The following is a 14,328-nucleotide window of genomic DNA, read 5'->3' as shown; positions in this document are numbered from 1 at the left end:
TATGGATGTCAGATGGTTAGCCCCTCAGGCTGTCTGGCAACATGCTTGCTGCTTAGAATGAGGTAACAGCTGCTTCATATAAGACTAATAAGGGAGATAGAAGAGCCCACATTGGCATGCACAGCTCCCTACCTGAAGAAAATAGGCAAGGCAGGCTGTATTTGAACTGCAGGAAACAAGTAAGTCCTACTAGTGGGCTTGGAAGCAAGTACTGGCAGCCCTCATTTATGGAGAATTGAAGAAGAGGCAGTTCCTTAGTTCATTTTTGTTCTTTTTTTTTTTTTTTTTGTAATTTAGCTTTAAAGACTTTTAAAAATGTAAATCTTTAAGGCCTTGTTGAACCTCATACCATTGGCCTTGGCCTATTGATCGAGCCTGTCCAGATCCCTCTGTAGGACCACCCTACCCTTGAGCACATCAACGCTCTCACCCAATTTGGTGTCATCTGCAACCTCACTGAGGGTGCACTCGATCCCCTTGTCCAGGTCATTGATAAATATATTAAAGAGAACCGGCCTCAGTACTGAGCCCTGGGGAACACCACTTGTGACCAGCCACCTACTGGACTGAAATGCATTCACCACCACTCTTTGGGCCTGGCCATCCAGCCAGTTTTTAACCCAGTGAAAAGTACGCTTATCCAAGCCATGAGCAGCCGTTTTCTCCAGGAGAATGCTGTGGGAAACAGTGTCAAAATCTTTACTAAAGTCGAGGTAAACAACATCCACAGCCTTTCCCTCATCCGCTAAGTGGGTCACCTTGTCATAGAAGGAGATCAGGTTTGTCAAACAGGACCGGCCTTTTATGAACCCATGCTGACTGGGCCTGATGTCCTGGTTGTCCTGCATGTGCTGCATAATTGCACTCAAGATGATCTGCTCCATAACATTCCCAGGCACTGAGGATATGTTGGATTATTTTCAAAGAAAAGCACGATGTTGGGAACACAAACAAATTTTCATAAATTCTTAATTGTATTAAAACACAATTGAAAAAAAAAATAGTTCTGAGATTGGAAATAAAAGTAAGCTTTGATTTTTTTTTTTTTAATTCATAATGTTTTTCACTGCAACACTTTTTTTTTAAGAGGAGGAGGCTTGAAAACACAATGTTTTACTCCCTGTTAAATGCAATGTTTTGTTTAAGTTCCAGTGTGTTTTTTTTTTTTTAAAAAAAAACCCTCTTGATTTACCAAGAATGTAAAATAAATCTTGGCTTGACCTCAAAAGGTGCTTTGTTTTTCTCATTTTCAGAACTTTCACAAAAAACAGAATCCTTTATTCACACAGCTGTAGCTAGGCAGAGAGGGAGAAGTGGGTAGCTGATGAGAGGAAACATGCTGAAGTCTTTCTCAAGAGATGATGCAGCTGATGAACTTCAAGGTCTATTATGCTCTAGCTGTTTCCTTTGTCCCTTATAAAACAAAGGAATATGTGCCTTTCACTTCTTTGTGCTCCTCCTAGACACAACCCAGCCATTTCTAAACATGGGGAAGTGATAACAGACCCTTTAAAACCAAGTGCTAGATGTTTTTGGCCACCCCTTACAGAAGTCTTCAGGTGCATTTAGATACAGCTTTAAGTAGATACTCATGCTTGTATGAAGTTCTTAATTGAACAGGCTGAAGTAAAATTAAGAAAAAGCAAATCATCATTAAGGCAGCAGGAAGTTTATCACTCCTTCAGAAACCCAGATATAAACAATGCACCTGACACAACAGTACCTCTGCTCAGGTGCTAGTAGGACTCCCAGAGAAGCTTTCTTGATTTGAGGAAAATTATTTTCAAATAGTGATCAGGGCCAAAATGTATGACTCAATCCAGACTGTCATTTTCCTGCCCATGACTTTACTTGCCTTCTATTATTGGTGTTGGGTATCTCAGTAAAATTGAAATCAGTTTAAAGTGTGGTTTCACACCCGGGATGAGACATCTAGAAATAGAAGGTTTAACATTCAAGTAGGTAGGCTTCCTCCCTGACCTCTGGGGAGTTGAAACATCCCCTTCAGCTTCCAACCTTTAAGGCAGACACAAGTATTGTATTTTTTAACATCCTTTTTCTGCCTTGCCTACTTGGGTTTGAAAGTTGCTCACAGCAGCCACTATTACAGAAAGTTTCACACCATCTGCTCCAGAGGGTTCTTCAACTGCCTCTAAAAAAATGCAACAGCAAATGCCTTGTTCAGGCCCAAACCAGGGTTTAAGTTCCTTGTAAATGTGTACATCTGCGTGTTTAAATAAAAGCAACCCTCTAAATCCTTGCCAGTTTGCCCACAGCTGACAGAATATGTAGAAATGGTTAAAATAATTTCCTAGATTCAGGTTATAAAAAGATATTCAATGAAACTCTGTCAAAATCTCATAGAAATAGGGGAGTGTCTTAAATGTCAGAAAGTATTTAAATGCTAATGAATGTCTGATTCACATATAAATGAACAAGATAATTTAGGAAATAAAAATGACCTCCCTCCTCCATGCCCTATTGATTATGTGCCTGTAACACCTGAGTGAATAGGATACCACCCACTTCTTCGATCAGGCTTTTTGCTCATTATGGATATTCTGAAATATCGTTCAACTGTCAACATGTGTGTTTCAAATATGCAAGAGCCGCAATGGCTGAAGGGCAAGCTTGTTATCTATTCAGGTAATGAACAGAGCTATAACTGCAGTCGTTACATTAGATCCTGGAAGAAATTCAGCATTATCATCCAAGTGATATGACACACACTTCATTTATAAAAAGCTTTCAACACCTCTCTAAATTCGTTAATGAAGAAGAGAAAAAACATCTGACAAATGATAGCAATAGCTCAAAAGTAAAAATATGTCATCCTTGATTTAAAATATCTGTAAAATATTATTCACATTAATACGTGTTTTAGGAACTTTCATGTTTATGAGTATCCTGGTTATCATGCCTGAGTAGAGGGTCTTCTCCTCCCAACTCCCTGTCTGGGAGAACAGGGAGACTGGGGAACTCTCCTGTAGATTTTATGGAAGAAAACTGCCCTGGGGTTTTATGGAAGAAAAGATAGACTAGAAGTTTGTTCCAAAAGCCATTTTAGTGTCAGCATGCCTTTCCAGTCCAGGCTGACCTAGCCCTCAGGCTACAGCACGTGTGAGTTGCTTTAGAGGGACAAAACACTGCTCTGTAAAGCCCTCCAGCTCTCCAGCAGTTTGCTTTTATGGATGAAGACAGAAGACCTGAGATCCAGGTCCACAGTGGAACGCTACCATCTTGCAGACTCTCAGACTTGTGTTTCTGTGTGGTAAACCATGCGGCACATACAGCATTCTCTCAGATACTGTTGAGAAATGCCCTTTTGCAAGAGCTGGATGGGGATTGCTGTCAGTGATCTCAATAACACAGGCACTGACGGTTCTCCCTTTCTCTTTCAGAGATACATTCTTTCACACAAAAGCCAACGTTTCCCACTGTTGCAAGTAGACAAGCTAACAATGATAAAATCAGAAAGGCTAAACACGCTGATTCTAAGCACTTAAACATTTGGATAACCACTTACATAGGTTTAGTCATATTATACTCAGAAGTCTACTGAATCATGCTTATAGTTAGCTATAATGGTAATGTAAATGTACAAACCTCAGGATCATGGGCCATGCCTGAAAGAATGGGTGCCCATAGTGTCCTTAGAAGTAAGAACACTAAAGAGGATTTTTTTTTTTTCATTGGAAGATTAAAAAGAGATTCAATCTTTTGTTTCCCTAAAAAAAACTGATGCTGGTTTCTGCCATGTTTTTAGAAGCACTGAAGCTTCTAGTCCATATAAAATTTATGCTATAGGTAGACCTCAATTAAAAACAAATTCAATTAATATATAATTCTCCAAAATTACAGCTTCAGATAGGCAAATATAGATAGATAGCTGCACTGAGCTTATAAATGTCTTCTGTCCTGATATCCAAATTTTAATTTCTATGTTTTTTAATATTTTCTTTTCAACATGTGCAAAATTAAACCATTTGGAATAGGGTTCTATTTCCAAGCTTAATTTTATACTTTGAAATAAAACTAAAGCTGAAAGGTTAATGTTGTATTGTTGGGGATTGAAATGTTTCATTTACAATCTGTTTTGTAAAGAAAATATTTTTATTTCAGTTGGGTGAAATAAAGATATTTCCCAATGTTTTTCACCTCAGTTTGTGGATCAAAACTAAATTATCTAAATGACTTTGTGATTAAATATGGGGTTTGACTGATAGACTCTTTCTTCTCTAAATGTCCTCTGTAGACAAAGCAGAGGCAGGTGTTTCAGTTGGTCAATTAATCCTTGCAGCTTTGATTCGCTTCTGTTCTGAGGGTACAGTTTTCAACATCAAGATATTAATATATATGTATTCTGATGCAGCCTGCAGTCTGGTATACAACAGACACCTTGTTTAATGCTAGGTCAGTGAAGGAAAGAGACTCATCAAGGATACTGCAGTTCTGATGACTGCTGCAGAGCAATTCTAAATTCCCAGATAACATCATAAGGAGGCAAATTTATCAATAAAAATCAAATTCTTCAGAAATGTGTGACCAGCCAAAATAACATGTCTTCTCTCTTTCCACGGGAAAGTCAGGAAAGAAGTGGCTTTCTATGGCTTTCATTTCTGATGTGTTGTTCTGCTAAAGGATGTGATTTATGGGATTATGAAAACAAACATCAGCTGAAAGCTTTTCTGTGTCCCCCCAAAGTGAATTAATGAACTAAGAGCATCCTTTTCTCTAGAGCCAAAATCTTCATTTTTGGCACTCCACCCGACAAAATGGAGTGAATGCAGAATACAAAGTAAACGTGAAGATCGTCGGTTATGAATTTGCATCCCACAAAAAAGCACTATGACCATTGTATCAAACAGGTGGTTTACAATTCCTAAAATATTAGCATAATGTAGTATATCAGATACAAGAATTATAGTGGCAGGTATCAGTGAAGAGTGAAGTTACTTTTCACTGTCAAGTATATACAGATCTGCCTAGATCTTTTCTTCCTGTCATATGTTCTGCAATCTATCTATTCAAATATCCTCTGAAATTACACAACAGTTACATTTAGCGGTCAGAACTATGAAAACAAAGTTTTAGAAATGGAGAAAGTTTGACAGATTTTTTTTCACCCTCCTTATTTCTTCTGTAGTTCTATGCTATTTTAAAGATTAATCCTTTAAAACAAAAACTTTTTTTTTTCTCCTCCTTTTGTAAAAGAATCCTGTATTTCTGAATGATAAAAAAACAAAAAAGAAATCGTCCTTTTATTTCTGAAAACCAAACATCTGAATCTCAGCAATAATTAATACATGGAAGTGCATATACCACAAAAGATCATTATCATCAAATTTAAAGTGAGTGAACATATGGTGGCAGGATAAATCAACACAGCAGTAGTATAAATAACAACACCAAGTCATTAGGTAAGTAGGGAGGAAAAGAAGATAACATTGCATGAAATAGCTGGTGACAGGATAGCATTTGCAAAGAGAGTTTATGTTTAATGGTGGTGTTTTTTTCTATGGGGTAACTGAGGGTAACATATGATGCCAGTGATCTGGATATAATTTGGGTGCATTTTTTCTAATTAAGCAAAATGGCCCTTCATAGCAATGGTGAGGAGATCACAAAAGATAAATGCTGCTCTTTAGATTCAGACTAGAGTTGTGGCTCTGATTAGGGAGCTCAGAACTATCCAAGGCATGGAGAAGGTTAATGTGTTGTCCTCTCCATCCCCCTCACGTCACCCCTCCCCTCTTTGTATCCAAGCAAATGGCCCACAGGACTGCAGAGGAAGAGGCAGCTTGTTAAACCATCTCTGTACTCACTCAGGACATCTAAGACCATAAAGTCATAACAGCGTGCTGCAGACTGATATTATAATTGACAGAGCTGCCCTAACACAAGTGCATTGCTTCAGGATTCTGGACGCATGGAATTTGGGGGAATTCAGGAGCTGGGCAATGCGTTGCTCAAGTATAGGATGTCATTACAGGGAAAAGATCCTGAAGCATTAGAATATATCAAGCACTTCGGATGGTAACCCTCTTGAATTTTAATTTGGCATGTTGCCAACTATGACTGCCAGCTCTGAGAGGGAGGAGGGGAAAGGATTGATATCAGTCGAAAGGGTGATGCTTAGAATTGTTTCTTTGGAGGTAGAAATAGCACGAAGCTGATGGAAGAAGCTCCAGGGAGAAATAATATTCCCTAGTGAAATCTAACAGAAATAGCCCGTACAGTACTTTCACCATGTCACAGAGTGAATGGTGACAGTGCACAGAGGGTATTTCTATGCAGGAAATTACTGAGAAGCAGTAGGAGCAGGAGACATGTTACAAGATCAACATGACAAAGTGAGCAATTAGGCCTTCGTGAAACAGAGGACAGAATTTTTCTGCACCCTGTCATCAGCTCTCAGGGCACATGACCTTACACAGCCTGATCACAACAGGCCATGCTAGGTCGGGACCTATTGACTTGCTTCCTTCAGTGCAGGTGATGGAGTTAATTCCAAATGTAGCTACTCTAAGGCATTAAACAAATAAAACATAGTATGCATTAAAATGACATTATTAAGGTTGCAAAGGTTAGAGAGTCAAACATTCAAAAGGTACCTTTGCAACCTTAATTCAGTCCCCATTGTGTTTTTTCTCCATCTTCCCGCAACTCTCCCTCATACTTCTACACCATATATATGCCTCATAGTAAATTTTGTTCACACCATCACAACAGTGAGACAAGAGCTTGTAGACAATATTATATATACAGTGTGGAAGATCTCATATAGGAACTATGTGCTCACCATTTATTTATCTTCATGGTTTAATATGTGGTCCCAGGCTATATTTACTGGACAATATGTGAACTGCTCAGACTTAATCCCTGTCTTTTTGACTCAGACTAATGTAACGTTACTTTAGATGTCTCAATGAGGCCCCCACATCAGGAGGATATGTTCTCTCTGGCAATGGAGAGATTAACTGTTGCTATATGGAGACAGAAGTAGTGACTTGCCACGTGCCTCTGAACCCAGTCTCTTCTGTAAAGAGATAAATAAACGGGAAAAAATGGCCTAAACTCCAACTAAAATCTTCTGGAATCCACTGAGAAGGTGAGTCTCTCTACTAACAAGACCCAACTAAAATGAGCACAGGTATTCTCCCTTCCCTGTCAAACTTTATTTTTGCCATGACTAGCACCAATATAAAGGTTGCCATATATTTGCTGCTATCAGGAAACTCCACAAAAAGCCAGTAAAAAAGATAGAAATTACCCTAGTGATAATTCATCCTCACATCCTCTGGGAAGGGCACTGTCATCAGACTGGGTTTTCTCAAGTCACAACATTAACAAATTTCTATTGTTAAACCTTTTCTAACTCAATCGCTGTTTGAACAAGAAGCCTGTTAGCCAAAGCTGCAAGTACTGATGAAAGCAGCAATGAATATTGACTAAAACAGCATTGTTGCAATATTTGGCAGGGTGTCTGGCTGGGGGTTGCATTTCTCTGGGGGTTTTACACCAACGGCATTTCTCTGTCATTCTTGGGCCAAATGTCTTACCTGCAGAAAAAATCCCAAGGTTGAACTGTGGCCAAGCAGACACCACTGAGCTCTTAGGTCAGGTCAGGTTTTGTCTTTGTGAATAAGTTTAGTCACTCTGGTAACCAAAATATATGTTTAACCCATGAATCCCTGTAAAGGTCGGCTGAGAATAATCCACAGGCAGAAATATTTCATCACAATGATTTTGTAACAAAGTAAAACCAACTTTCCACCAAAACCACAGCAAAACTCAAAAGTCAGGAGAAGGGACATATTAATGGTTGTATATCGAAATTTCTTTGTCAACAGATTTTATTAACTGGGTATCTACTTAAACTACCTTTTCTTCTGATTTGTACCAGTATGATATCATCAGGCTGGAAGATTGGAGGTTAGAAACTCAGACCTTAGGACCTCAGCCTTTATTCAGAGGAGCTTTTGACTTCCCCCAGTGTAAGTAAAGGCTCTAGGAATTAGGCACCTATTTTTAAGGACCATGAAAGCAGGTAATTAACATTATTAACCTCAAGAAGTTCAACAAGACCAAATGCAAGGTCCTGCACCTGGGTCGGGGCAATCCCCAATATCAATGCTGGCTGGGGAGTGAAGGGAAGCCCTGCAGAGAAGGACTTGGGGCTACTGGTGGGTGAAAAATTGGACATGAGCGAACAATGTACATTTGCAGCCCAGAAAGCCAGCTGTACCCTGGGCTTCATCAACACGAGTGTGGCCAGCAGGTCAAAGGAGGTGATTCTGCCCCTCTACTCTGCTGTCATGAGGCCCCACCTGGAGTACTGCGTCCAGCTCTGGAGCCATCAGCACAAAAAGGACACGGACCTGTTGGAGCAGGTTCAGAGGACTGGAGCACGTCTCTTGTGAAGACAGGCTGAGAGAGTTGTGATTGTTCAGCCTGAAGGAGGGAAGGCTCCAGGGAGACCTTATTGTGGTCTTTCAATATATAAATGGGGCTTATAAGAAAGACAGAGAAAAACTTTTTACCAGGGTCTGTAGTGACAGGATTTTTAAAATGAAAGAGGGTAGATTTAGACTGGACATTAGGAAGAAATACTGTACTATAGTATGGTGGTGAGACACTGGCACAGGTTGCCCAGAGAAGTTGTGGATGCCCCATCCCTGGAGGTGTTCAAAGCCAGGTTGGATGGGGCTTTGAGCAACCTGGTCTAGTGGGAGGTGTCCCTGCCCATAGCAGAGGGGTTGGACTAAATGATCTTTAAATGTCTCTTCCAACCCAAACCATCCCATGAGTCTATGATTATTAACAATAAATATATTGTTCAACACATAAAAATTTTACCTCTGTAAATACAGCTCTCTGTGGTGTTCTTAATGAGTTTTTCCTTGTGGCTATCAACCTTTGTCTATTCTACCGTACTTATAAACATCTGTTATTTATTCTAGTCTTTATTATGATTTATTATTTATGGGCTGGCACCTATCAGCTTCACATGGTGACCATTACGGTGGATGTTGTACAAATACAAATAAATGCAAAACAGCTTGGATTACCAAAAAAAAAATGTATCAAAATAGCAGAAACAGAGACAGTTCCAACACATTTTTAATTAAACAAATAGCATTTTATTACTATAGTTTTTTCACAGTGTCCCTCTGAAATAATATGATAGGATATTTACTATCACAGCGTTGTTTTATCCTATGATCTCTAGGTGTCACAATAAAATTTCTTACACAATAAAAAAATAAAATTTCAAATACAGTACATTTTGCTTACCAGTGTAAAGTTAACATATAACAGCATATTAAATAAGCTCCAAAACTGATGAATGTTGTATGGGATTTCCACAAAATAAAATGCTTTTTGCTTTTAAGAAAATATGTCTCCATAATTACTTCTTTCCAAATTTTACCCTGTGTTATTCTTTACTTTTCCTTTGGGTAAGTGACTCAAGCTGTCAAAAAAAAAAAAAACAAAAACAAACCACATCTAATGTAAAAGCAAATAAGAGAAACAAAGTAAAAGAAAAAGATAAAGCAATGAGGAAAAGCAAAGTATTAACTGCCCTTCTGCTGTTGTGACACTACAACTATGTAAATTACAGATTATATTTCAGTCTTTTGTGGTCTACTTTCTTCCTTTGGCCTTGAGTTTGGAAAGAAACACGTTTATCTTTCTTAACTTTCTTCTTGGTTCCTGGAAAATGAACAAATGATTAAGAAGCCACATGCTCGACGATGGGACATACATGCAGGGGCAGAGGGGAGCTGGTACACCGTGAAGCTCTCGAAGACCTCTCTCATCTACCCTGTAATGGCCTTCCCTACTGCCTCCAACCCGGCCAGCAGCTGCAGTGACGTCAATGTACAGATGTTACCAACTTTCTGTTCTAGGTACCCTGCCCTGAAGACTTTCTAACTTAAAAGAAGTTACAGCCTGAAAAACAACACACCTCTTATTGGGGTGAAAACTTGTCATAATAGGTTTTCGACAGTGTAATGGTAATTTAAAGTCCTTCTGTATTTTGTTTTGTTTTTTTAGGTGGTTTTTTTTTTGGTTGATTTTTGTTTGTCTTTTTTTCTCTGCTCATTTTTTCCTCCTTTGACTTCAGGATCTTGAGTTTATTGGGTTTATTCTGCTGCCTACAGAAGGCTAGAGGTAGCTGCCTTTCTAATTCTGGCATACATCACCATGAAAGGTCATTTCAGGGAAACAGCTGAGTGAATAATGGATTTGGGAGATTCACTGACTGACAGAGAAACAATTAGATGAGGTCAAACTGAAAAATGCCTAATCTATGTGGTCAAATTAAGATTTTTTGATTGTCCCATTTAAATAAAAAAATTTTTAGTTAAATTACTAGTGACGTAAATCTTGTGTTAAATGCTTTGAATTTTATTTCAGCTCTTGCAAAAATAGAGCATGGAGTGAAGTATTGAAATTAGATGTTACACATATTCCGAAATCTACTCCTCCCTATTTTTTTTCAGCAAAAAATCCAAAGCACTTAGCAAATTCAATCCAATTGTGATAACTGCTTCAGTATTGCTTTTGCATTTTTCAGCAGTGTTAACATTCAGATGTAAAATCAAACCACTGCTTAGCTGCCTCTAACTTACCGCTTTATTTATGTGGAACATTTTGAAGGATTGGAATTTCACACTTACCTGGAACAGAACCATATATGAAAACTCTTTCTGAAGGGAAATGTCCATGTCCCCGTTGCTCTCCCTCTCAGAGACCTTGCTCTGACAGTGGCTGAGTTATTAACAGTTTATAACTCATGATGTGGCCAGAGTAATCATGCAATTCCTCTCTGAGCATCTAATCCCTCTGAAGCAAAGATAACCAGCCATCCTTTTCTGGGCTTGCATAAATTCACATACTAGTTTTAAAATGAGATAGAGGTTGTAGCTGATATTACTGAATTTAACATTCTGACTTCAGTGTGAAGTAATGTCAGTTTATACCTGAAACTTAACAACCTTTTCTTACATAGACCAGGAACTGAGTTAACATTTGAGTGTACCAAACAACTGTCTTGCCCAAAAATGGTATTAATGGTAATTTATCTATTTGAAAGTCACATTGTGTAAATGGTTTGCCAGAAGAAATCAGGACAGAAGTGCTAAACAACTAATGTTGGAGAGCATTTTGTCCTGTCAAGAGTCAGTGAAAACAAAAGAAGTAAGCACACATATCTCCTTGGCTTTTCTCCACTTCTGAAAAATGCATCTGTTTGAGAAGGTGGTGGACAAAAGCTTTAACTGTTTGTTTCTAAGCAAGCATTAGAAATTATTGAGAGCAAACAAGGGTTTCCTTGCTCTGTGTTTGATCTAAGAGGGCAGAAGACTTCTGGGTTTTGTTGGCTACGTGTGGGCTGACACACTTAAACATAAGGTAGAAAGGTCTCAGAGCATTTTTGGAGGGCAATTTAATTGAATGGTGAATCTCTGATACAATTAGGTAATAAGGATAATAAAGAAAAAGAAACAAAAACAATTTATGCTTGAATCAATCCAAGAAGTAATATGCATTCTGCCTGCCTGTTCCACTCCTATGTTTGTAAATTTTAAGGCTGTTATATGACAATGACAGAGAATCCTCCAACAGAGTTGGTTTTTCCAGCATTGAGCAAGAAATGCTATTTCTTTTGTTTTGGTGCAAAGGTTTGCTAAAAAAGAGGACATGAAAATCAGAAAAAAAGGAAAAAGAAAAAAGAAAAAGAAAAAAAGAAAAAGAAAAAGAAAAAAGAAAAAAGAAAAGAGAAAAGAGAAAAAAGAAAAATAAAATTAATGAGATCAAGAAACCTAAAATATAATACAGAAAAAGAGAAAGGCATATGAGGAAGGAGAGGAAAACACTAAGAGGATGAACCAGCACAGTGGAAAGAAACATAAGTGCATGGCAGATAGGTAACATCAAATGTGAACTCTCTGTTAAAAGAGAAATTATACTTAATTTCTGCTATCTGGAGAGGCTTAGCAAAGCAATCTATTAGTGAAGAATGCTGTTATTCATGTTAGGAGAAATGTATACTCGCTGTGGAAATAAAAATGAAGTGAGAAACTGGTCTGGGCAAAGGGGCAGTTGCAGGGCTCTTTCTGTTTCATGATCTGGAAACACACCTTCTCTTTTTGCCCGCACAGACTATCACTGTTCTGATGGTCTTGACTTCCCTCTTCACATCTGTCTGTGACTAATTTGTGCCCATTTGTCCTTGTGGCAGCATTATTCATTAGCTACAATGTGTCTTCTCTCTTTTCTGCCTGCTCTTGCATTTTCAGAGGGTGGTCATACTCCTTAGCTGCTTTGTAAGAGCAAAGCACATTTAATCCTAGGAACCCTTCTTAGCCCTTGCTCCAGTTTGAATTTATTTGCTTAACATTGTTGGCCAGAAGAGTATTCCACAGTCAGGAGGGGGTTTCACAGGCTATATCTGCATGGGAATGTAAGAAACAGGGTTCAAACTCCCCGTTTTTCACACTCAGCCTGAATTTAAGCACTTTATAAAAACAATACAGAGGAACAGAACCAGAATACAAGATTATATTTGGTTATTTTGCATCTACATAACATTAATGGATCATAATCATCCTGTAATCAGCTAGTATGGCCAGCAATTATTTTTTTTTATATATTGGTCCCTAAAGTCATGATTTTCTTCTTGCTCTTTTACTGCCATCATCATTCATCTTTTCCAGCCTGTATGATGTTTGACTTTCCCCCATATTGGTAATTCCTTTGTGTCATCATTAAATTTTAACACAACAATCGCATAACATGAGCCAAGATTACTAATGAAAATATGGAATAAATCTCTAATCTCATATTTAAGAAAATTGTCTAAACAACATTTTTCCTCACCATTTCACTTTTTTTCTCTTAAGTCTATTCTCTACCCATTTTAAAAATCTTGTACTAATCCCTGACTTCTCTATTTAGCTAATAATTTTCCTTGTGGAATTGTATCAGATGCTTTGTAAAAGTCCAGGTAGATTAGATGCATTTCATTTCCCCTGTCCAGAAAATCAAAGGAAAATATCAGCTTAATCCAGCACGATCAAGTAAGTCTTTGGTAAACCCATGTTGTATATTATCACATTTTTTTCTATGTCTTTAATTACCTTTAAAATCTCTTCTGAAGCATTTTATAAAACTGAGGTCAGAAACATGAAAGAAAGTATTTCTTTTACTAAGTCTATGTCACAGCTATGACATAGCTATGTCATCTTTTTCCTTAACTTTGTTGTACAATGCCCCTGCTTCTCTCCTTTATGAAAGTAGTGAAACTTCTGGTTCTTGTTTTAATTGCAGCTTGGTTTTTGGCAGTTCTTATTTCATTCTAAAACTTTTTGAACTCGGGAACGTAACATTTTCTGAGCGTGTTCTGCTAATTCCTAACATCCTCACTTCATACAGCAGAATCGGCAAGAAATTCATTCTATTATCTCCAGTTGGCAGGAAGCTCCAAGCCACAGGATGACCCCGTCTTGATTATTTGCATCTTTGTTTGCTCAGCTAGATACAAACAGAAGAAAACTTCGGTGCTTGGGAAGGTGGACCATTGGGCATTCAGTGTACATAAGGCTGCAACTGTATTTCTAGATCCGTTCTCATCTCATCATAAATAAACAAGAGGAGTTAGAGATCTGTGTGTGGTCACAGGACCATAATCTCATTGCAATTACAGAGATGTGGTGGGATAGCTCACATGACTGGAACACTGTCATGGAGGGCTATGTTCTCTTTAGGAAGGATAGGCCAGCGAGGCGAGGTGGTGGAGTTGCTCTTTATGTGAGAGAGCAACTGGAATGTATTGAGCTCTCCCTGGGTGCAGACGAAGAGCAAGTTGAGAGCTTGTGGGTAAGGATCAAGGGGCAGGGTAATATGAGAGACCCTGTTGTGGGTGTCTATTACAGGCCACCTGATCAGGATGGGGAAGTTGATGAGGCCTTCTACAGACAGGTGAGAATCGCCTCACATTCACAAGCCTTTATTCTCATGGGGGACTTCAACTACCCTGATATCTTCTGGGAAGGCCACACAGCTGGGCATGTACAGTCCAGGAGGTTCCTCCAGTGCATTGATGACAATTTTTTGACTCAGGTGGTGGAGGAGCTCACAAGGAGAGATGCACTACTGGACCTAGTACTGACAAACAAAGAGGGACTGGTGGAGGATGTCAAGGTTGGGGGCAGACTGGGCTGCAGAGATCATGAGAAGATAGAGTTCAGGATTAAGTGCAGTATAGACAAAATGATAAGTAGGGTTGAAACCTTAAACTTCAGGAGGGCTAAATTTGAT

This window comes from Charadrius vociferus, unplaced genomic scaffold (genome assembly GCF_000708025.1).
Source record: "Charadrius vociferus isolate BGI_N301 unplaced genomic scaffold, ASM70802v2 scaffold32, whole genome shotgun sequence".
Taxonomy (NCBI): Eukaryota; Metazoa; Chordata; class Aves; order Charadriiformes; family Charadriidae; genus Charadrius; species Charadrius vociferus.
Note: the sequence above shows the minus strand (reverse complement) of the source record.